We start from the raw sequence: 21,616 nt of genomic DNA on the forward strand, positions 1-21,616 counted from the left end.
TCTTGCTTCTGACAGCCTACTATTATTCCAGTAGCAATTTGTAACTGAGTATGTTTTTAAAAGAAGTCTTCTTTTCTCCTCCTCCTCCTCCTCCTCTTCTTCTTTCTTCTTTCTTTCTTCTTTCTTCTTTCTTCTTCTTCTTCTTCTTCTTCTTCTTCTTCTTCTTCTTCTTCTTCTTCTTCTTCTTTCTTCTTCTTTCTTCTTTCTTCTTTCTTCTTTCTATCTCTTTCTTCTTTCTTCTTCTTCTTCCTTAGTGTTAAGGCATCTATAAATTAGGGGAGCCCAAACTGAGCATCAGGGAGGCATTGTGGAAAGACCACTGATGGAAGTCTCCATCAGATGGAAGGACCCCACATGTCACTTCTTTTTTCTTTGATCTTGGTTTCCTCATCCAAAATGATGTGTTAGGCTAGACCAGAGTTCCCGTCAGAACCTCTGGCTGTGGTCCTGAGATCACCTATAGCTACTCTATGGGTGAGAGGCAGCGCTGAGGGTGGCTTACTGAGACGTAGGTCAGTGCCCTTCAAGTATTCCTTTGATGCTTCCAAACCACAACTTCCATTCTTTTGTAACCATTTCTTTCACTGGGAGGCTCATGCTGGCTGGTTCTCCCCATCTTTATTGTTCCTTTCTGCCATTCACCACCCACCTCAGTCACTGATGATGTTCAGAGGTAGCTCAGAGACTTCCTTGCCACAATGTCATTGTCATCCTCATTACCTTCACTGTCTGCATAATACCTAGTCAACTTCCTAGGCTCTTGATCTCTGGTATTTTCACCTCCACAACCACCACTCAGACTGCAGTAGCTTGTCTCTGCCTCCATTCCATGGTCCCTCGCTCTAACCAACCTCTAGCCAATACCCTTTGTTTTCCTGACGTATCTCTGGCAGCTTCCCATCCTATCCTGCCCCACGATTCATCCACTTGTGCGTTTTCTTCTTTCCTGTCCTAAATTTGCCAACCATGCTGGAGAAAATCACACAGTAATATGGATGTGTGCCATAACAATGTGTTTTCTAACTCAAGCCAAGGACTTAATGTTGCCCAGCAATACTTCTGTGTTCTCCTCCCCTTCCTCATGCCAGCTGTTTTGGACTCGTATGACAATCCTTAGTGCACCTGTCCCTCCCCTATGCCATCTCAATCACTTTCAGTAGATGCCCTCTCCTGTACGCTGGAAAATTCCTAAATTCCAGTCCTCCCCCCACCTGCCAACTTGGAAATTTCCTGTGAAAGAGATTTTCTCCTCTTGTGAAGGATTCATTTCTCCACTTGAAAGTTGGATTCTATCCCCTGTGACAGAATAACTTCCTGTGGTATTAATTTGTGCTTGTTTTATGTTGCTTCCCTATCCCCACTCCCACCACTCTACCTTAGAGATATTTTATGGTCAGGTGAAAAAAAGAGGTTGCAGAAGGTCCTGTTCTCTGCAGATACCCAAGTTTATTGAAAGGAGGAAGGTAGAGAAGGTTATATCCTGTAAAGGCAGGAAAAGGGGAGACTCATTTTCTGCATATCCAAAGGAGTGCAGAGATGGAGAGGAGAGAGAAATCCCTGCCAGTAATGGGGACTCAGTGGCACTATGTGGGGAATGTTGGGTTGTCTATGTGATAAATCTAAGAATGTTGACCACTGGCCTCTGGGCTCCAAGTCTACTTCAAAGCACATTGAGCCCCGTAGTCCTGAAGTGTGAGCATCTCTGTGCTCTCTGCTAACCGCTGTCATTAACCAGAGAGGCCATCCAGATGTTTTGATGCTGTACTAGGACCCTTGCATGATTTGAGGGAGGTGAGAGAGCCCCAGTATTGACTGGGGTTGAATTTTTTGCCAAAGGGTTAATTTGCTAAGGATCTATGAACTGAGTTGGTTTGCAAGTTTATGCCTCAACTCCCCTCTCAGACCTCAAAGACCTCACTCCCTCAATTATTGCCTCTCTCCCCTCTCTCATACCTCTGCTGCACCTCCTCTGCTGCTTCCTTTCCCTCAACATGTTAGCACATTCAAACGTCCCTCATCTTGAGAAGATTCCCTTCCCTGGTCCCCATGCCTTCCCTAACTATCTTTCCAACTCTGTCCTTCTTTTCATAGGCACCTTCTTGAAATAAAGGTCTACTTGGATCAGATCCATTTCATTCCTTCCACTATGCTGACTCTGGCTTCTTCACTCAGCACTCTATGGAACCACTCTGGCTAAGGTTACCAACGGTATCCTTTTTTGACCCTATTTCCACTTGCATCCTCTGTAGTAGGAAGTTGCCTTCTGGAACCTTCCTGTTTCTTTGTCATTTGTAACACTTCATTCTCTTTGCTTTCTTCCTTTGGTGTTGCCTAGAATCAGTGTAACTTTTCTTCCTATCTGTCTTAGAATGTTGGTCATCACAAGGCCCTTCCCTGATTCTCTTACCTCCCATGCTCTATATATGCTCCAAAAAGAGTGACCACTTCTATAGCCATGGCTTCAATGACCATGTCCATGTGGATATGTCAAAAATATTTATCTTAAATCCAGATTTTTCTGAGCTTCAGATATAAAATTCAGTGGATTCCTGGACTCTACTTTGCTCCTCAGACCTAGAGAATTAATCACTTTCATCCCATCCTTGATATGTTCCTTCTCCTAAATTCTATATACCAAAGAGTGACCTATCCATCTATTTTATTTTCCAAGCCCCAAAGTTGGAATTCATTCTTGACTCCTTCCTTCATCTCATCTAGCTCCCCCGATGAATGATCATATCCTGTTCATTTTATTTTCTAAATATTTTTTAATACCTCCCTTATATTTCATTCCTAGCAGCTCAGAGATTAGACCCTAATCTCTGCCTCCTTTTCCCATTCACACTTAAACTTTTGCAAGTATTTCAATTGGCCTTCTGGCCCCTTATCTTATTCTCTCCTATTAATTATTTGCTTGTTATCAGTGTGATCTTTCTGAAATGCAAATTTTATTGTGTTACAGCCTTCCTAACACCTTCCACTATTCCTTAAGTCACAGAATAGGGTTATATCAATGAGCATACTTTGGGTATAAATAGCAGGGTATGTAACTAAGAATGGCTTAAGTCATAAAGGTTATTTTTTTTCCTTTCATAATAAGTCCAGAGATGTGTGGTCCTAGGGGTGGTTCAACAGCTCTGTAATGTCATCCTTACTGCTAGTGATATCACCATTCGTAACCACTAGATGGCTGCTACAGCTCTGACAACCACACTTTTAGAAGACAACTTCAACACACAGATTGAGAGCCCCGTGCTCTCTTCCTGAGTGTCTCCTATTTTATCATGAAATGAATGATATATTCCAGTACATGATCCCTTTCATCTCATTGGCCAGGATTGGGTCACATGGCCATGTCTGACCATTAGAGAAGTTAGAAATGTCAGCATCTGGTACTTTCTACCAGCAAAGGAAAACAGATGAGGTTGGCTGGTAAGTAGATAACCAATAGTAACTGTCACAGCTTTCAACTCCTGGAGTCCTTAAATATGTTCTCTTTTACCTTTATACCTCTGTACATGTGGCTCCATCACCTGGAATATAACTCTGCATGTTCACACTACCCCCTTCATCTGGCTAATTCCCACCCCTTTACAAACTTCAGTTTAGGAATCACCCCACACCCCTGCATGATGGATTATATGCACATCTTGTCTTCCAGATTACATTTACTTTACCTTGTTGTAATTCCAAATTTTGGTTCCTCCTAGTAATCTGCAAGCCCCTGGAAACAGTGACTAAACAGACTTTCCCTCTATTATAGCCACAGTCCATTTTCTTTGATAAGACAGAAATATTTTTTAATAACCTCATTTATGAATTTAAATATAAAGCTGCTACCTCTATGATTTTTCACCCCCTCCCCCATGGTTTTGTTAGCTGCCAGTAGCCAGTAGAGGGCACCCTGGCCTTTGACTAAAGTTCTCTTTTGTGATCCTTGGATTCCTTTAGAATTAAGCTTGCAAAAAAAAAAAAAAAAAAAAAAAAAGAATTAAGCTTGCTTTTTTTAAATTTTTTTTATTTTTATTTTCCCCCAAAGAGGGACTGATTTTGAGTTTCTTGATCAAAAGACTGAAATCATGCATTAGTCATCTAAACCTACATTTTATTTGCAGAATAAAATGGGCATATAGCCCATATGTCTAGGACATTCAGAGTTAGGACATACCTTCACTTACCTTCTGAAGTTTATTGCCAAAATGATGCACATTCTAAATTCCCCTCCTTAGGCAGAGTTGACACAGCTGTTGAGTTCTTGACAGTAGCTGAAGTGGTCTGAAGAGCATAATATGGTGTCTTGAAAATGTACTAACCATTCACCAGATCCAAAGGCTGCTCCAGGCCCTCACTTTGTGGGAAATCGCTTAGGCTGGGTTAACCTACAGTGATTTTGATAAGTTGCAAGAGTAAAGGTAAATGTTATTTCAGGACTGGGGCAAGGGTGGGATGGGTCTAGGTTAGGAAGTGAGAATAGTGTATCTTCATTCAGTCAGTCAGTTTTTCCTAATATTTGAGAAACTTAATAAATATTTGAGAAACTACCATGTGCCTGACATTATTTCAGTCACCGGGATATAGCAGTAAATGAAATAGATTAAGCCCTTCACCTCAGGGAGTTTACATTCCAGGAAGGGAGATAAACAAATAAACAAATGCATAACAAAATATCAGGGAAAAAATCTCATGGAAAAAAATCAAATAAGCATGCTAAAGGGTTAGAAAGAGGGAGAAGGTGCTATTTAGGTATATGCCATGGAGGAAAGAACATTCTAGACAGACGATTCAGCAAGTGCCACCACCCCAGTGCAGGAGAGTGCCTGATGTATGCAAGGGATTGAAGAAGCCAAAGGGGCTGGGACAGGGTTTCAAAGGGAAGGTGGTAGGAGATAGGTCTGAAAAGCAGCAGGGAGGGGCAAGGAGGTTTGGGACAGTTGAGAATTTCTCAGAGTGATGAGAAACCATGGGAGCAGAGAGACCAGCCAGGAAGTTATTGCAGAGTCCAGGACAGAGGGTCAGTGGCTGGACCATGGTGGCAGTGGCAGAGGTGGCATGCAGTGGTCAAATTAGGAAGTATTTGAAAGATTTTAAAGATAAAGTTTCTGGGATTGACAATGGATTGATTCCATAAAGGGTGTATATAAGAGAGAGAGTGTTTGGTCAAATCCAGGGTCTCATTTTTCTCTTTCTTTTTTGAGGATGCAGTTTAAACCAAGGTCAAACCAGTCATCTATCTTCAACTCTTCTAACTCTTTAACAGCAAGCTTAGCACCAGACAACTGTTGTTTATGCAACTGTTAACAGTGAGGACCTCTGATTTCAGATAACAAGACCATGGCATGGGGACTTCCTTCATTGTTCTATAATTGATGGCAGTCTTTTGGTCAGGTTTGGATAATCTGTAAGATGTAACACTAGAGGTCTTACCTTGAATGCCTCTGTTCACACCCTGCCCCCCCAAAACACACTCTTTTTTACTCTTTTATCTGGAATGCAGCATTTCAGTTTGTTAGCTGAAGCAAGCCACTTTGGAAAGGTTCATCCCTATAACCCAAGAAAGAGCATTTTCTATCCCCTCCTAGAAAGTACACTGGAATCTCAGTATGGCATTGTCATGATCTCAAGACAGGTTGGCAGAAAGCCTTGGTCAGGACTGACTATACTTTTGGGTCCTGTGCCTGTAATTCAGGGAGCTGCCACCAAGTGGCGCCCACAACGTCTAACAGGGTGGGCCTCCTCAGGCACCTGTAACAGGAATAGAAAGGGCAAAATACAGTCTCTCAATCTCTTTCAATCTCTCTCTCTCTCTCTCTCTCTCTCTCTCTCTCTCTCCTCCCCCCCCCAAAGAACTTGCAGTTTATAGAAATGAACCTCATTAAAAACTATACTCAATAACTTGGAAAAAATAATAGCATAGTAACTCACAATGAAAATACCTGTCTTTTATACGCTTCCCAATCTCTCCTCTGCCGCTCACTGCCTGTTTTAGATCCCTCCTGCTCAAGCCTCCCCTATTCTCACCAGAGCCTCCCAAATGCATCCCTGCCACTCGCCAGCCATACCCATTTATTTTTTTACCCCACAGTGATCTCTCCAAATTATAAGTTTGATCAAGTCACTTCCTCCCTAAAAATGTTGCTCCCCTTGTCTATAAAATAAACCCTGGGCTTTTAAGTCCTTCCTAATCTGGACCAAATTTACCTGTACCTTTGCATCTTCTCCTACCCCATCGTTTTGACTCTGTTCTATTGATACTGGCCACCCTTGGAGTTCCTTTAGTAAGATTAGTGTAAATTCAAGCCTTTGATTTTCTCTGTACTGTTCCTTTGCCTTGAATGCTCTTTCCTTTTTCCCTGAAAACTCCATATTGATCTTCCAGTGCTTGGCTCAAAGCACCTCCTCTGGAAGACTTTACACAGCTAGCTCCCTCCTGACAGATCCTCTCAGTGCTGTCATAGCAATTTTTAAAACCTCATGTGACTTTATTACAGTGCAGAAGCTAACAACCAAAGTCAGTATTTGTTAGGAGATTTCTGTGTGCAAGGGACTCCATGAAACCCTTTTCCCTGACAATAAAATGAATATATGTCTCCCATATGAGACCACTTGAGCATCAAGTTTTGTTTACATCCTGTAACCTCTCAGTCTTTAGTAATATATCAGAGATGCTTATAGTAGATATAGTATATATAATATATAGTAGATGCTTACAAGGTGTCCATTCATAAGAGACCCAAAGAGATTTTGGTTTTGACCTTGTTGGTTCTCAAGCACCCCCTGATAATTGTAAGAATACTGGTAAGATTTTATATGAGTCACTATTAAAATTCTGAAAAGACTAAAATATGCCCCTTTGCACTGGGATGAGGTTCGGGGGAGCCTCATTCCCCATCGGCTACACCACAATTTACCGCAAAGGGAAAACCAACTCACTCCTCGCTCATATTAAGAGCATTTCCAGTTTCTTGGCATTGATTTTAGATCTAACATGTTTTGGATAAGAAGATGAAATGTAATCGAGTTACTCAGTGTGTTGTGAGGGCATATTTGCATGTATGCTAAATAAATAGCTCAATTATTTTCCCTTCTCTTTCTCCCTTGTGCAATTTAAAATGTTTTAAGGAGTTCAGGTATAAAAATAGAGTACAAGTAAAAAAGTTTTTCTTCACTCTGAAAAGTTGCAAGGGATGCTAGGAGTTTTTATTCAGTTTGTTGGAATTAAGAATGTCACAAATATAGGGAATTATGTGGATTCAGCTTTCTTTTTAAGCTTCTTTGGACCCAGAAGGATCAAACATCTGCAAACACCTGCTTTTTCGTAACTGCAGGGGAAAGTAGCTAATCTAAATTCCTACCATGGGAACTCTAGGATGTGAAGGAATATTTTTTCCATGATGAGAAAAAGTTAAAAAAAAAAAAAGGAGATATTTACATGACAGGCTGATTGATAAATGTGTAGTCAAGCCCTTAGAAACCTGGATTAAGACTCTTAAACGGGGCCGCCTGGGTGGCTCAGCAGTTGAGCATCTGTCTTTGGCTCAGGGTGTGATCCTCAGTCCTGGGCTGAGTCCTGCACCGGGCTCCCTGCAGGAAGCCTGCTTCTCCCTCTGCTTTTGTCTCTGCCTCTCTCTCTTTGTCTCTCATGAATAAATACATAAAATCTTTTTTTAAAAGACTCTTAAACAATGTAGGGAGACCAAAATTAATGCCTGTGAAAGGGTGGGAAACATTTACCCTTCTTCTGTTCTAGGTTCTTTGGCTGGTCTAATCATGAAATTGATATAAGATTAACTGATATAAGAAAAACAAGTACATTTCATAGCCTAGGAGCCACATCAAACTATGACAGTGGTAGTAGTCCAGGAATACAAAAGGAAAGGCCTTTTGAGAGGACTTGTTTGGAAAACAAAATTTGCCCTGTTATGCAAGATTATCTCTGGCAATAGCGCTCTTCCTGGTGCAGGCCCCTTTTCCAAAGTAAATTGAGGAGTTGAGTGGGAAGTAAAGAATTTTCCTTGGATCTGCTAGATTTTGGTTGCCTTTAGCTCAAAATAATGCTCAAGCCAAAATGACAGATTTTGGGGTTACAAATTCTGCTCCACATCACCTGCCTCTGGGATGAGTGCCTCGATATGCAGAGAACCATAGCAGTATAGCCTAGCACAGGGCCAGAGGGGAATGTTTAGTATAAAACTAGGCCATACCATTCAAATGTCCTCCAAACAGAATCCAGGAATCTTGGACCTAAATTTCTCAAGACAGGAGATAAAAATACTAGCAGGCCATGTTCCTGTCCAGGAGCCTAACAAGGAGCCACAAATATCCAAGTGAAATGAAGCTTTTCCCATCAATTCCAGAATCTGTAGAATCCATCCAGCTACCAAAGGAAGCCGCTATTGGGCAAGCAAAGAGTACCCCTAGTGGTGGTGGGAGCACCTCAGAGGCCACTGCAGGGGAAGTGAAACATATGACCAACCTGGGAAGAGAAAAACTTCAGGAGACTTGGATTTCCACTCATTTTACTGGATGTCCAAGGGAAGCTGCAGTTAGGTTCCTCATTTAGGGATTAAGGAAGCATAAGAAATGTAGAAAAACACAAAACACTGAAAAAAATCATCTTTAAGGTGTACAGCCCAGCCATTATCAATAGACATGACGGGGTTCATAGCGACTAAGCTGGTGTGTGTGTGCACTGAGGGGAAGTGTAGCTAAGCTTTTCACTATAGTTCTTGCTATGGTGTCCTATAATTTATTGTCTGCACGTCTGTCTCTCTTGCCAGACTATGAACTATTTGGGAGAAAGAAGCAAACATTATTTTTGTACCTCTAGAACCTAACCAAGAATTTAGACTGGTGGTTGATTAACAAATCTTAGTGAGGAGCATCTGGGTAGCAGAGTCAGTTAAGCACCCAACTCTTGGTTTCTGCTCCAGTTGGGATCTCTGGGTTGTGTCTGTGATCAGTGACGAGTCTGCTTGAGATTATCTGCCTCTGTTCCTCTCCCCACTTGCATATTCTCTATCAAATAAATAAAATCTTAATAAATAAAATCTTAAAACAAAAACCAAAAAAATCTTGAATGAATCAATGAGTGCATGAATGAGGACATGGTTTGGCTCTCTCTGCCCCTGAAGTCTGACTCCACATGCAGCTTTTGTTGCCAACGTGGGTCTTTGAGCTCTCCAAGCAAAGAAATTCACTGGGGCCAAACGGGAATTTCAGGGAAGACTTTTATGCTCCAGGACCAGGAAGATAGCACAAAAGAAAGGGTCCTTCAGGCTGACTCCCCAGGCAAATGCCAGAGAAAGTTTTAAAAGAAGCTAAAGCAGGAAAGGAGTAACTTCTAGGTATATAGGGGCAAGGAGAGACACAGAAAGTTGTGCATGCAAATACAGTAGACAGTATGCTTCATCATGCATGGCATGTCTCCTTAGCATGTTGAATCTCCATCCTGGGTGTGATTTTTAATAATATAATGGAGGAAAAGGTCAGTGCTGGGTTCCACCTTGGCACAGACTGGTTTGTCTGGGTCTTAGCATCTTTGTAGTCAAGTTTCTCCTTTGGTAAGCATTCTACTTCTGCATTCCTGCAAGATAGGCTATTCTAGGGGCATAGGGTTTCTGCTGTCAAAGAATGAGGGGTTTCATGGTCAGGGCTGAAGGGACCAGAGTTCAGTCACTGCTGTATCTCAGTTCTAAAAAGTATTTCTGTAAAAGCTGAGAACGTTTACCACTAGCAGAGTCTTTTACACTTTAAAGATGCAGGATTGAAAAACAATTGCTTATCTGTGCAGGTGGAGCTGGAAAAGACTGATTTATGATTGACAGGTCCTTTTGATGGGCAGAAGACAAAGACTTTTTTGACATGTGCCTTCAGATCCTTTCTGAAGGCAGCCCAGCCTCCTACGATGGAAGGACCAAAGCACCACTCACCTCTAATTCAACATTTTTATACAACAGTTCATGTGATTTTCAGGCTCTGGGAATGGAAGTGCCAAAGGTTGCTGAGGAGGAATGCATGTATGGCAACCCTGCAACAGCTTCCCTTGTGGAACCATGCATATCTATATGAAGTTCAGTATAGGTTAAGTAGGTTAACAATATATTTTTATTTTGTTTTTGTTTGTTTGCCTTGCTTTATTATAAGCTTGTTATCAACATTATTATCATCATCACCATCATCACTACCATCAAAACACAGGTGAGGGCAATTTAGGTTTCAAATAAGCAAAACATAAATTCAGGCAAGCCTATAAGCCTATTCAAGAACAGTTAGTAGAGGTAGTTTACACTCTTGAACCCAATCTCTGTGAGGATAGACATCAAATGGAGAGCTTGGGAGAGGTATCTTTTCATGATGAACATCTTTGTCTTTCATGAGGAACTCGGACACAACTAGCCCTATGGATCAGCTATGGAGACTCCCTGAATGGGACCTCTGTTAGCAAAAAACCCACTCTTGTTTCTGGGATAATTATAAATTAGTTGACAAGTTTCTGTGATTCCCAAATGATGAGAACATTTTATCATGCTGCAGTTATTTTAGCCTGTGCTAGGGTAGAATTGTTTCCGTCCACAGCTGGTTTTCAGCACTTCACAATTCCCTACTCTGCTAAATTGCTTTAAAAGTAATTAGATTTGAATGATTTAATTATGGTCATTACGATTTCTGTAAGGTTTGCAAGTCTCTAACATTTAAGCTTCTACAAGGCATTGTGACACTTGCATCTCATAGAAGGAGATGAATAGGTATCTGGGTGGCCCAGGGAGCTTAGAACCTGTCTTACCCCAGCCTCTTTCCTCTGGAACTAGAAGGAGAACAGGATGAATAGAGGCAGAGGGCCTGCTGGGGCCTAACCTGTTTTCTGAGTTGGCCAGCTTGCAGACTCAGATGGTTTCTCTCACCTGGAGTGTGCTGGCCTAAAGTTCAGCTCCCAGCAGAAGGGAGACATCCTGGGTTCCATTTTTTTCTTCAGTCCAAGGCAAGCCCAAGGAAGTGTCCCCAAAACAGAAGGGGCCAAATGCTGCAGGCAGCTTTGTAAGTAGGAGGTTATTGTTTACCTGAAGGAGCCTGTTGAGTCAGATCACCAGGCCACCAGTGTGATGGAGCTAATAGCAACAAAAAAGGAAGTATATGCTGCCACCAGAAAACAATACCCCAAAACTATGGCTTCCTATAAAGCCTTTTCATAAGAATCATATTGTCCCTGGATTTATTCTTCTGTAAACAGAAAAATGATGTGTATCATTAAATCAGTTCTGTCCAAAGTTAGTGTTATATTAATGGTAGACCTTATAGTCTTTGGACTAAATCTGCTTTGTAGGAATCAAATAATTATATGGAAACATTCAAATGCTGTCTCAGTTATTGAAGCAGTGAACATGTGTTAAACATGTTTTTTTTTTTTTTTTTTTTTTTTTTTTACTGTGGCTGTGCAAATCTGGCTAGTTATTGTAAACACCTGGGGAGCTTTCAGTTGGACCCTTAGAAATCTGTATTTTTCAAAGTTAGCAGGTCTTTGCTGTGACTATGTCATGCTGCCTCTGTAAATAGGTGTTTTGTTTATGTTCCTAATTTAAGCACTTTTCTCTGTGTTTTTCTTCTAAATCCCAACTATTCTTTAGGTCCAGTTCATGTCTCTTATATCTGATGAGACCTTCTCTGAGTACCTGATTGAGCAAAGTGCTCTATTATCTGAATACTTACGGAATCAATTTCCCGTCTTCCATCATTCATCATCCTTTGAGGTCTGTAAATCTGGTTCCCTCAGATCTGGGGACAATCAAGTGTAAAACTCTTTAAGATCTCCAAGAGATTAATGGCCATACAAATAGATGTTCAATATACATTTACTACTTTTTTTAAAAACAGAATTCTAAACCTAAATTGATTAATGTTAAACACTTCAGCTTTGAGCTTACTTAGAAATTTGCTAAGGAGAACATGAAATTACTGTGAAATTAGTGGTCTAAGTGGCAGTGGTGGGGATTCTTTTACAAAAGAAGCTTTCTAAGCCTCAGGCTGGGTAACACTAAAAGGGATTGGAGGCCCTTTCTGTGCAGATCTCAAAGGTAAGCCAGGCTTTAGGGTAGCTAAATAGATTAAGGGGCTGAATGAGAAGGTCCATATTTAGATTCTTACATGAAGTAGTGCAGTACAGGCAGTCTTCCCTTGCATGGCTCCAATATGCATAAATTTCAGTTACCAAAATTTACTTAAATAACACCAGTCCTGAAAAAATATTTAAAAATTACCACAGTGTACTAAGTAATTGCAAAATAATTTACCATTCTGTCCAGGTGACAAATAACTATGTAAATAACATGCACATCATGATCAGTAACCAATCATGTCATGTATTTCAAAGTCTGCCAATGATTTGTCAATACACACCTGGTTTTCAGTTTGCACAGGCAGCAAAGCATAGAGTTATGTTGCTTCTTCATCTCCCTGTGATAAACCCACATGACATTTTATAAAAATGGATAATTAAGAGGGATTTGACCCCCAAAAATGAAAGGGCAACAAAGAAATAAAAAATGATAACCCTAGCAGTGAAATTTGAATCCAACACAAGTGGAGCCACAGAAGGATTATTGACTGTGGGAAGATTGACACCGCTGAGAGATATTAAATGGGCAGCTGGAAGAACTTAAGAAAGATGAAATTATGGATCTAAATTAAGAAAAGTGTTTGTGATGTAAAGGATGAAAATACCCCCAGAGGAAATGGGAATATCTGGTAAAAAAAATTTCACATTAAAGGAGCTCTCAGAAATATTTCACAGCATTGGAAGAGTGAAGGATATAATATTGGAAGTAGGTCCTGTACAGAAAGGAATATGACAGTTCATCAAACATATGAATGATGATTGCTCTATATCCTAAATTACATGATGAAAAGGAGAAGGCAGATACTGTTCAAACTGCCCTTAACAGGTTTTTTTTTTTTTTTTTTTTATGAACAAATAAAACATTTTAATTTTCAGGGGGCAGCCCGGGTGGCTCAGTGGTTTAGTGCCACCTTCAGCCCAGGGCCTGATCCTGGAGACCCAGGATCGAGTCCCATGTCGGACTCCCTGCATGGAGACTGCTTCTCCTTCTGCCTGTGTCTCTGCCTCTCTCTCTCTCTCTCTCTCATGAATAAATAAAAAAAATCTGTAATTTTCAGCATTCCTGATGTTTTATGTTACAAAGTACTAAATAAATATTAGTTTTACTATTTCTTTTCATTTCCCTATCCACTTATAACCAGTAATAATAAATTTTTTAGTATTTTGTTAAATTCTTTAAAGGTCACAGAACAATTGTAATTTTTTCATTGATTACTAAGATTGCTTTGCATGCTTTCAGCTTATATGGTGATTTTTATAGTCCTGCACTGCCATGTAAAGTGAGTGAACAGTAAACTACCTGTTTAAGTCAAAGTTATACATGAAGAATGCTTATTGTAATATCTAGAGAAAACACTAAAAAGAAAGGCACATTAAAATGGTACAGCCAAAAAGCTAATAGCTAAAAAGCATAATTTAGAAAACTCAAAAGGGAAAGTAAAGTTTTCTTTACTTATATCTTTGCTCTTTCCAATGTTCATTCTTCCTTATTGATACCCCAAGATTCCTTCCTTTATCATTTCTTCCTGTTTAAAGAAGGGACTCATGGTTTGTTGCAGATGGGTGAAGACTGAAGTCCAAGTTCCCTAGTTGACCTCCAGTGACATTTGGTGGGGGTGATTCCCTGTTACTGCTGGGTGAGGTGGAAGCAGAGGACCCCTACTATATATGCCTCCACTTATAGCACCCTGGTACCTGTCATTAGTTTTGAGGTCTCTAGTCTGCCTGCCTTTTGTTATATACCTTTTAAAGTCTTATTTTGTTTCTTTTATATGTAATATTAAAGATCTTTAGCTGTACTTAACATAAGAATAGGGAAAAGTATGTCTACTCCATCTTTGTAGATATGGAAATCTTAGAAAATATTTTAATGCAATGTAATGAAAACACACTTATCAAACTTTGTGAGGTGCATCTAAAATAGTACTTAGGCATATATAACTCTAAAAACTTATATTAGGAAATAAAAATGATCTACAAGTGGTGATCTAAATCTCCACCTTAGAAAGCTAGAATAAAGAGGGTAAATTAAATCTAAGTAAAGAGTAAAAAGAAATAAAGATAAAAGCATAACAACTGAACTAGAGAACAAAGCAATAGAAGAATTCATTGAAATCAACAGCTCCTTCTTTGACAACAAGTTCAGCAAAATTGATGAAACCTCCAGCTAGACAATGGATGAAAAAAAGAAAAAAAGACGCAATTTACCAGTACTGTCAGTTCTGCTATAAAACTTGTTTCAAAATGTGATTTTTTTTCAATGCAATTGATACACTAAGGAGCACTTTGAGCATAATGCACTTTCACAGTTATTTGTGTGTCATTTTTCTCATAAGAAACAGTAGGTGAATGCAGAAAATTGCACCTAGCTAAACCCCAAGGTACCTAGGAATACATAAAATGCACATGTGTGTGTACATTTCAAACAGCTACCAAAGCTACCTCATTTCACCACATGTGTGATAAGCCATACCATCCACATCTGGAGTTAAAGGTTTTGGTCCAATTTTAGATAACTCTCACTTCATAATAACCCACCAGCTCAACCCTTCTGATGCCCACTTCCACAAGCAAGCTTCAGATCTTTTCTTAATGTAAAGTGACATATGTGTTATAATATTTATGTATTTTTTTTAATTTTTAATTTGTTTAGAGAGAGAATGAATTCATGAGCAGGGAGAGGGGCACAGAGAGAGAGAGAGAGAGAGAGAGAGCATCTCTAGCAGACTCTGGTGCTAAGTGCAGAGTCCAATGCAGGGCTCAATTTCATGACCCTGAAATCATGACCTGAGCTGAAACCAATAGCTGGATGCTTACCCAACTGATCCTCCCAGGTGCCCCTATTTATGTATTTCTTAACTATTTCACAAATATACAACTGCTACTATTTTTAATAAGCTCCTGACATTTTTTGTTATGTTTCACTGACAAAGTTCTTGAATGTTGTACCCTGTCCCTATTCTCCCCCATAAGCCTCATGGATTTTACTATTTAATTTTGCATAGCATAGTGGTTTTTAAGAATATATATGTAGCGTTATAGAAAAACTGACTTTACTGGATATTTTACTGAATAATGAAATTTAATGCTTCAGGTAGCACAATCAGACATTATGTGCTTTCTGATATGTTGCAATTATACAGCATCACCTATGAAGACTTCTTACAAACAATCTTGAACCTAAAACTACTCAAGGCTTTAGATCTAACTTCCAGTGTAAAGAAAAACAGAGAACAGAGAATAAAGTTATATGACACCATGAAGAAACAGATAAATGCAAAATGTTTATAGTCACATGATTGGCTTGGTCTGATTAAATTCTTTGGAGAAATCAAGTATAAAATACGTATTTGGTATAACTGGGGTAATTTGTTAGAGAAAGGGTATTATGTGATATTTTGCAGTTATTAATTTTAAGAGCAATAACATTATTGCCATTAAAACACAAAATATCCTTATTTGGGGGATATAGAAGCTTAAGTATTTAGATGTGAGGTGTCCTGATGTTTGTAATTCTTTTAAAATACTTCAGCAATATATATATGTGTGTGTGTGTATATATATATATGGAAATACATATGAAAATATAAAGTAAATACGGCAAAATGTTATGGGCAATTGTTAGGCTAATCTTTTTACTTTTTGCACATTTGACACTTTTCATGTCTTAAAATTCTATAATTTTACAAAACTGACATGTAAGAGGAATTAAAATATTTTTCACCTACTCATTTTATAGAAACTTCATGACTTTAGGGATCCCGCTGGATGTCAAGGTTAATATATCTTGCCTGCACCAAGTAGACACAGTCCATTCTCTCATTGCTCTTGTGTCTTCTGTTATAAAAAGTACTCAGCTCAGGCAGCCTGTGCCCATCTTTGGGATTCCTTGCATTCCTTCAGGATATAAGATTCCCATTGTATTCCCTTGTCTGGCCCCACAAGAGAAATACAGCATAACTTTCTCTCTCTTACTTGGATTTTTTTCCTTTGAAAAAAAGGAACAATCAGATCAGAGCGAAATCTGAAAAAGTAAATGGAGTAGTGTTTAATAGTCACCAGGAGAAGAGATAATGTTCTAGAAGTCTGGGATTTAGAATAAAAGTCTTTTATGCCTGTAGCAAAGACTTTAACACTGATGAGCAGATCAAGGGGGAAGGCAGAGCCTGAAGAATGATTCCAAAATGTGTGTGCCTGCATTCTGCTTTCAGGCAAAACCAGGCACAGCTCTTCTCTCTCTTGCAACTCCTTGACATCTAGGAGCTGTTGAATCTGAGCCAGGCCTGAAGGAAATAGATACCTGAGCGTACCAGACACAGGGGAACAGCTCATGTGCATGCCGTTGCAGCGATTATAGAGAAATCTCAGAGATAAAGGGCATGGGGGACAGAGAACCAGAAGAAAAGTTAAAGGTATTTAGGAATGATTACAGGAATTTTTTTTTTGTATTTTTCTCTCTTTTATATTTCATTGGAAGAGGTGATTAACTGTAGTGCATCCAGAAATAGTTTAAGCTAAACATAGCATAGCTGGCAGAGGCTGTTATAAAATAGAACTTGGGTGTGGGAATGATGCTTCTTAGTTGTAATCCTTCCCCTGGGTAAAGCCATGTCAATGCCATGAACTCAAACCAAGGTCAACCTTGAGAATAGAGTGTAAGATCTCATCTCTTTAATTCAGGGGGGAAAAGTTCATTCTTATGGGTATGCAAACTAAGTTAGAGGGCCCTTTTGTTTAATAACCATACCTTTTTAAGAAGTGAAAGAGACTGCTGTTAAGATTTAGTTCAGATTCCTGATTTTATGGTGAGAACTATAGAAATTAATTACCCAGGCTCACATAGCTAGTTAGTGGTAGAGGGTAAAACTATAAATTTAGAGCTCTTCTCACTATAGTATGTTGTTTCTCCCCATTTAGGATTCCCTTTCCACTGGATTATGACTAAACATGAACATAAGTAGAGTGTGATTAGAACTCAGATGAGACTGTATACTGGCCTAATCAAAACCTTGTAAAACTTTGTTTAGGTGCTTGGAAGTGGGGAGAAGACTACAGTTGGAAAGATATAATCTGCAAATTAATCAGTCTCTAGTTAGAGGCAGATATTGCCTTTTAGGTGGTATAATCTCAGGGGATGCTCAGAGAAGATTCCAGGGGTGCATTCAAGAAGGGCATTGAATCTGTGGGTGCCTATGTGGAAGTAGAGAACAAGTATTTCTTGTAGGAGTTATGGAATTAGACCACAAACCAGAAGGAGCCTCGGTGTCCAACGAAAGATGAATGGATAAAGAAGCTGTGGTTTATGTATACAATGGAATATTACTCAGCTATTAGAAATGACAAATACCCACCATTTGCTTCAATGTGGATGGAACTGGAGGGTATTATGCTGAGTGAAGTAAGTCAGTCGGAGAAGGACAAACAGTATATGTTCTCATTCATGTGGGGAATATAAATAATAGTGAAAGGGAATATAAGGGAAGGGAGAAGAAATGTGTGGGAAATATCAGAAAGGGAGACAGAACATAAAGACTGCTAACTCTGGGAAAGGAACTAGGGGTGGTAGAAGGGGAGGAGGGCGGGGGGTGGGAGTGAATGGGTGACGGGCACTGGGGGTTATTCTGTATGTTAGTAAATTGAACACCAATAAAAAATAAATTAAAAAAAAAAGGAAATAGGAAATATGGCTCTGGACGCATACTAGAAATATTGGAGGAAATCTGATAAGACTAGAAAAAATATTTCTTCATATTAAAAGAAATCTCTCCAGCCTCTGCCTTACTTCAGTCCATTGTACAGGGGATTCCACAAAACATTTTTTCCCCAATAGAAACTACATAGACAATTCTATCTATTGTCTCTCTCTCCCTCCTTCCCTCTCTCTCTCCCTTCCTCCCTCCCTCCTTCCCTCCCTCCCTACCTGCCTATCTATTTAGCTAGCTAGCTAACTAGCTAGCTAGCTATCTGGTACTGTTTATCTTCCAGGAATAAGTTTCCATCTGCTTGCGCTCATTTTCAAAGTAACATCTCTTCTCCTGGTGTCTACAAAGTAGGATACTAGCTTTCTATATGTCTGTCTATCTATTCTTAAAAAACTTTTATTTAGAAATACTTTTGGATATGCAGAAAGTTTGCAAAAATATCATGAAGAATTTCCAAATATCCTTTACCCAGATTGCCAGCCTGTTAACATTTTACTGATTTGATTTATCTTTCTCTCTTTTGGAATCATTTGAAAGTACAATGAAGATATAATGCCTCTTTATGCCTAAATTCTTCAATGTGTATATCTTGAAACAAGAGTATTCTTTTACATAATCACAGTACTGTTATCAAAACCAGGAAACTAACACTCATACAGCTATCATCTAATCTATAGATATTCACATTTCATCAGTAGTCACACTAATGCGCTTCTGGCAAAAGGAAAATACAGTTTTCTGGCTTAGGACCAATCTAGTTTCACATGATGCATTTGGTTGTCATATATCTATAGTTTCCTTTAAGTTACTTGGTCTTTTTCATGACCATAGACATGTTTGAAGATTACTGGCCAGTTAATTTGTAGAATGTCTTTCAGGTTTGGTTTATCTGCTGTTTCCCCATGGTTAGATTCAGGTTATACCTTTTGGAAGTATTACCATAGAAATAGTGATGTATTTTTCTCAGTATATCATCTCAAAAGGCAAAAAACCTAAAACAATTATTGCCAAATATAATTATTTTCAAGTTCCATCATCCCTTCCCCATTTGTTCCCATAATTTCTTCCATATCTGTTGGTTTTTACTGCAATAATGAGACTTCTTTCTCATGTATATAGTTATGTATTTACAAGTATGGTCCTATGGATTCTTACTGTATTCTGTGGGTTAGAATCTGTACTATCAATATTTATTTCAAGGCTGAAATTGTCCCAGATTGAGTCTCTTTAAACTGGCCCCTAATTTTTTTGACATGTCCCCATATTCTTTTTGCACATCTTTACTTTCTGACCCAGCAAGATGTTCCAACTTCATCTTGTACTTTTTTAGCTCCAAGCTTACAATCAGCCACTTCTTTAAAGAAACCTGATTTCTTTCAGTGGAGAATTGTATTCAGAATCTAAGATTTGACTGTTTGTACTGGGAAGTCCCAAATGACACTTTTATAGGCTTTGCTTTTAACATCTCACTTCTAGGGAAGTTGCTGGGCTTTTCTGCTCCATAAGGCTCAGGATCCACTTTCCCCATCTCAGCTCTAGTGCTGTTTATCTTCTAGGAGGAAGCTTCCTTCTGTTTATACTCACTTTCACAGTAACATCTCTTGTCCTGTTGTCTACAAAGTTGGATGAAAGCTCCCCAGAGCTTTTTCAAGAAGGGCTTTTTTTTTTTTTTTTTTTTTTACAGCCAAGTCCCACAGCAATCATGTATTCTGAACCAAAACCTAAGAAATTGCCAGCTTAAAATGCTTGTGGGTAGAAGGTAGAATGGAACAAGGTAATTGAAATCAAGGAAGTCCTAGAAATTGTATTCATCAACAAATACAAAAACCTCACTCTTCTTCTTTACATGGGAACACAGACGAGAAGGAACAAAATTGGTAATATAAGTGGAGCTTAACATTTTCAAATACTTCTCATGTACCTATAGCCTGTTACCTTGATCTATGTTTCCCAAACATTTTTCTGAGAAGATTTAGGGAATGCCTCTGCCTCTTATGCCTCTTTAATTCCTGGTAGTAAAACCCATAAGTTTTTCTCTCTTTCTCATCCTGGACATCTCAGAGCTGAATTAGGCCCTTGTCAAAGCATTTGCTCTCCATACAAATTCTGAAATACTCTAAATATCAATCTTCCAAAAAAAGACCAAATACAGTGAGTGATGGTAGACAGAAAAAGTAACTAACATAACAGATATGTTTTATTTTCTCAGTTTTGAAAGTTTTCCCTGGCCAAGTCTGGCATTTTTATTATGTCTTAAAATTGTGCTTTGTTATCATTTCAGTTGAAAGCATATGTCTTTGTTTAACAATTTGTGTTAGTTGATGCTGGTTGTGTATCCTGAAATGTCTTCTTTGAGTGATAGCAGTTTTTATGAATCTCAGAAACTGGCCTTTTCTAATGCAGTGGAAACAGAAGCATAAAGAAGGCTTGTCAGAGCTGACTCCCAGCTCAGGGCTTGGGTTAATTGTAATCATAGCAAGCTATGCATCTTGTGTACTGTGTCCATTGCTGCCTTTAGCCTATATGGTAATTTTGCACAAATTAGAAGGTGCCTCAAAGGTCTCATACTCACAAGTAATTAGTTGGTCACTTCAACTCACAACTCATTAGCCAGAATTAGACACGTGACTTCACCCAACCACAAAGCAGTCAGGAAGTGTTGTCTCATTCACCATGTTCCCAGAAGCAGGGAGAACAGGGGATATTTGGCAATAAGACCAATGACAACTAAATGCTTCACTATTGGTTGTGATTAACCTATAGTTAATAAGCAATATTTTACTTTATTAGTGGTGGGTAAAATAGTAATGTTTCTGACAACATGTAGCCTTAGATTCTATGATATATAGTAGCTTTTATGGATAGTAGTATGAGACTATTATTAGGATTTCTTCCTAGCTCACCATCACAAAGGCATTAAAAAATCCAAGTCTTGGTTCATAAGAACACTCATAGCCAATAAACTAATCCGGAAGCTCACAGAATATCTTTGTGGGAGCTGCTGTACCAAAGCTCTACTGTTTTCATGTGCATAAAAGGAGCTATCCTTGGCCATCCCTGGTGTTCCATTGCTTGTGTTCCATCCTCTCTCTTTGTCCTGGATTCTTTTCCCATTTGTGGGCATTTTATGTGTTGCCTGGGCCCAGAGTGTCTGCCTTTCTGAGTCCTGGTGGTCCTGTGGTTCTTGCCATGATGCTGCTTCCCCTGAGCCCCGGCCACCTTGCCATGTCCACTGGAGTTAACTAGCCCTATTTTAGGCAGGAACTGCTCTGGGGCCAAGGCTTAGGATCTGGGATCTGGGTATGACTGCCTATTACCTTACCCTGAGCCATTGTAGTGCTTGGAGGTAGCTCCTCCGGCTGTCTGCAACCCAAGCCAGGGCTGGTATCTGAGCCCTAATGCTAGTTTCCCATCTGGCTAGTTCCCAGGAATACTACAACTAGACTGTCCAACCTATTTTGTTCTAGTTGCAAATAATATCCTCCCTAGCCAGCAAAATATCCTGCTCTGGAATACCATGTGGTGACGCTGCAGAGACTGTGGCTATTAATGAGATTTCTCGCAGACTGTTAATGAACTTCTCCAGTGGGAGAGAACCCAGGAGAGAAAGGCTGTTCCATTGCCTGTGAAGCTTTAAACACTCTGCAAGGCTTAGCACTTGCCTTACAAACAAACCACTTACTCTCTCTGCAGCCCCATGGCAAGCATTCCTATTCTTGCATGGTAGACTCCAGCCACACTAAACTGCCTGAAACTTCCCACTTTCCAATATGCCAGGCTCTCTTGTACCTCAGGTCTTGCACCA

The 21,616-nt window shown here is 39.4% G+C and overlaps 1 long non-coding RNA gene across 1 annotated transcript in view; it reads right to left on the bottom strand.

Moving 5' to 3' along the window:
• Positions 1–4,182: 4,182 nt before the first annotated feature.
• Positions 4,183–21,616, bottom strand: part of LOC144321660 (uncharacterized) — a 30,401-nt gene continuing 12,967 nt past the window's right edge. Inside the window, exons 3-5 of the long non-coding RNA XR_013387253.1 lie at positions 12,139–12,228; positions 11,704–11,769; positions 4,183–4,379 (exon numbers count right to left, since the gene is read on the bottom strand). This is a non-coding gene — a long non-coding RNA (uncharacterized LOC144321660). The remainder of the gene's footprint in view (positions 4,380–11,703; positions 11,770–12,138; positions 12,229–21,616) is intronic.

The sequence above is a fragment of the Canis aureus genome, chromosome 10, assembly GCF_053574225.1.
Source record: "Canis aureus isolate CA01 chromosome 10, VMU_Caureus_v.1.0, whole genome shotgun sequence".
Classification (NCBI taxonomy): domain Eukaryota; kingdom Metazoa; phylum Chordata; class Mammalia; order Carnivora; family Canidae; genus Canis; species Canis aureus.